The sequence below is a fragment of the Meleagris gallopavo genome, chromosome 28 (genome assembly GCF_000146605.3).
Source record: "Meleagris gallopavo isolate NT-WF06-2002-E0010 breed Aviagen turkey brand Nicholas breeding stock chromosome 28, Turkey_5.1, whole genome shotgun sequence".
Lineage (NCBI taxonomy): Eukaryota > Metazoa > Chordata > Aves > Galliformes > Phasianidae > Meleagris > Meleagris gallopavo.
Window position 1 is genome coordinate 649,548 of NC_015038.2, and position 3,133 is coordinate 652,680.

Genomic DNA, 3,133 nt, shown 5'->3' on the forward strand with positions numbered 1-3,133 from the left:
GCGTCCTGGGGCCGGCGGGGCGGGACGGCAGCGAGGTGGGAGCGCGGGGGATGGGAGCTGCCTGCGAGGACGTCCCGGCCCCCTCCGCCCCTATGCCGGTACCAGCCCTGGGGAGGGCGGTGCGGGACGGAAACAGACCTCCGCCGGTTGAAGCTGCCCCCGGACGGCACTGCTGCTGCCTCACCCGTTTCGAGTGTCTCTAATACCTCTTAACGACCCGACCCCGTTACAGCGCTGGCCGCTCTCGCGGATCTTTCATCCCCCTCTAACAACGGGGCCAGGGGCTCTCGGGGCCCTTCTCGCTTTGCAGAGACATTTGGAGCAGCTGTGTGGGGGTCTGCAGGCAGGGATCCGCATCGAGATGGAGCGGAGCAGTGGGGGCGCAGCAGAGGGTTCAGCCCAGAGCTGCACAAGAGCCGATGGGGTGGGATGGTGGGATGGAACACGTTGTTTCACTGGGAAGGAAATGCTTAATGTGATGGAACAGAAGAAATATTGAGAGATTATTTCAGTGCTTTTGCTTCTCTCAAATTCTCCTTTTGAAGTTTCCATTTCCATATTTTCACCTGCTCGTTTACCTGTCAGCCGTTTAATGTTCACGTTGTGGGACTGCAGAATCATCACGGCAAAACACCCCGGCCTTTCTAAAGCACATTCTATTGATTTTGTTAGTGGTGGTCAATATTGATTCGTTGGCTCTTTGGGGTGGGTTGGGAGGAAAGGAACAGCTGAAGACTGAATTTCCAATCAGGTGGAAACCTGCAGGTCCTTGGAGGCTCCCCCGTCTCCTCCCTTCTTCCCACCTCCCAGCCCCTCTCTCACAAGCTCTGCTCCTTTTTGCCTCTCAGTACCATCAGCTAGAGCAGTTTGGGTCCAACAGTGCTCACAGTGGCCCCATTCGGGGCTCTGCTGTGGCTCGTTGGGCCCCGTGCAGCTCCGTGAGCCCCCAGCTGGCCGCAGTGCTGCAGATCATCGCTGGACCCTTCCCCAGTTTTCAGTCCCAGGGGCAGAGCCGTTCCCTGCGGGGCTTCTGGGGCGCGGGGTGTCGGCAACGTCCCCTTTTCGGCTCTGCAGGAATGGGAGCAGTCAGCCCTCCCCACACCGCTGGCAGGGATCGCCGGCTCGGTTGTAGGGGATGAGGAGCGCGCTGATGAAGGCAGCACGGAGCGAACGTGCACGAGCACACGGCCAGCAGAGCACAGCAGGAGCTGCTGTCCGTCCGTCCTCCCCGCGCTCTGGGCTTCAGCATCGCGGTCCTTGCTCGCACCCAAAGCCCGTGGAGTCGTCCCACCCCCAACCCCGCTCCTCCCTGCCCGCCCCCCGGGCTAAGCAATACGCCACAGCCTCCCCTCTCTCTCTCCCTCCCTTCCGTGAAGAATAAGCTCATAAATCTGCCCGGGGCAACGAAAACACTGAGCTCATGGCCCTTAGATCTGCGCAGGAGGAGCTCTCGCTGGCGATTAAAGGAGTTTAGGGTTTGCTTTGAAATGCGCTTTGATTCTGGCAGAGGCTCCGGTGCCAAAAGGCAGCGATGGAGCTGCGAACGCCTCTCCCCCTCTGCACCTGCCTGGGTCAGGGAGCAGCAGGAGGGTGGAGGAGGGAGAGGGAAGCACGGCGCTTCCCTGGGGGCTGCATGGGGCTGTGGGACCCCCGGCACTTCTCCGCCGCCCTGCTTGAGGGACCCCCTTCCTTTCGTTCTCGGGTTCCACTACGGAGACCCCGCGAAGACAGAAGAGTTTCCAGCGCTCGGCATCCCCGTGAGGCACCAATTAGTAACGCTGCCCCTCGTTCAGATGGAAAGCGATGCCCGGGCACCGCAGCGCCCAGCGGGGCTGCGCATCACCCGCGGGCGTGGAGAGGAACATCTCTGCTGAGTAAGGCGGGGTGAGGCAGGGGCTGCCTTCCCCGGGGTGTTACCGGCGTAGGGGTGGCTCTGGGTGTCGTCGCCTCCCATCCAGGACGGCTTCCAGAGGCTTCTCCATTCCGGGCACTTCCCAACCCGAGTACAGCGAGTTTTCGTAATTGCATGCACGAAACCTGCGGGAAAGGCACTGGGGCTTACAGACAGAAACTCAGCTCCTATTTCTCGTGGAGAACACGAGAAAGAATTCCGGTAACGGGGAACCACCTCTGCTGCTCCGCTTTAACCCGTTCCCCGCCGCCCCCCCCGGCTCCGGGCAGGTCGGCGCTACGGGCGCAGACGCAGCGCTTCAGCCCAGGGGAGGAGGAGCAGCAGAGGCTCAGAGCAGCGCTGCGCGCTTCCTCCGTGCCCGCAGGCCGTAGGAGCTGCCGGGAGTCCCACGGAGCGGTCCGTGCCGGGATGTCGCCTCCCGCAGAGGACGGGACGCCTCTTAGGGGTCGGCTGCGGGGTGTTGGTGCAAACGGACCCGCAGCCACATCCCAACCGGGAGCTCAGGTAGGAGGCTGGGTGAGGCCTTCGGGCGCTGCTGTGCTGTGGTCCCACTCAGGTGAGCTCCACGAACGGCTCCTGAACACAGCAGCTCGGCCAGAGCTCCTGCAGCCCCTCTTTAAGCTCACCTGTTTGCTATAGGAAGCTGCCTTGCTTTGAGCACCCTGAACGCACAGGTGTAAATAGCAGCTACTTCACCTCTTTGACTAAACAAACAAAAAAAAAAAACAACAAAAAACCAAAAACAAAGGAGGAGGAAAGGTTGGCTTTCATTAAACAAATAGATTTTTTTTTTCATGTTTCCCGTGCAATTAAGACCAAACCAATCCAAAACAAATCATACTTGTTTTGGGTATCCCTGAGACGTTTTGCTTTGAACCTAAAAGGAGAATTTTTGGGCTACTTGAAAATCTCTCAGCCCTTATAAGAGCTTTCACTGAGAACAAGACCGTCTCCACTCCTTTCTTCTCTCCAGTGGAGCATAAATTCATCACTGGCCTGGATGTCACCCAGTGCCAATGGCCTCCCAGTGCCACTCCTGCCTGCCTGCATCCCACTGCACACACGCTGCCTTGCAGCAGCACCCCCACCCCATAGCAGCACCCCCACAATGTGCCGTGGCTGCACTTATTTCCCAGGGAGATCAGATAGCGGCCAGGAAAGGGGAGGAAGGAATCCACGACGGCTCCTTTTGGCTTCAGAGCTCTCCTGCCTCTCCCCAGC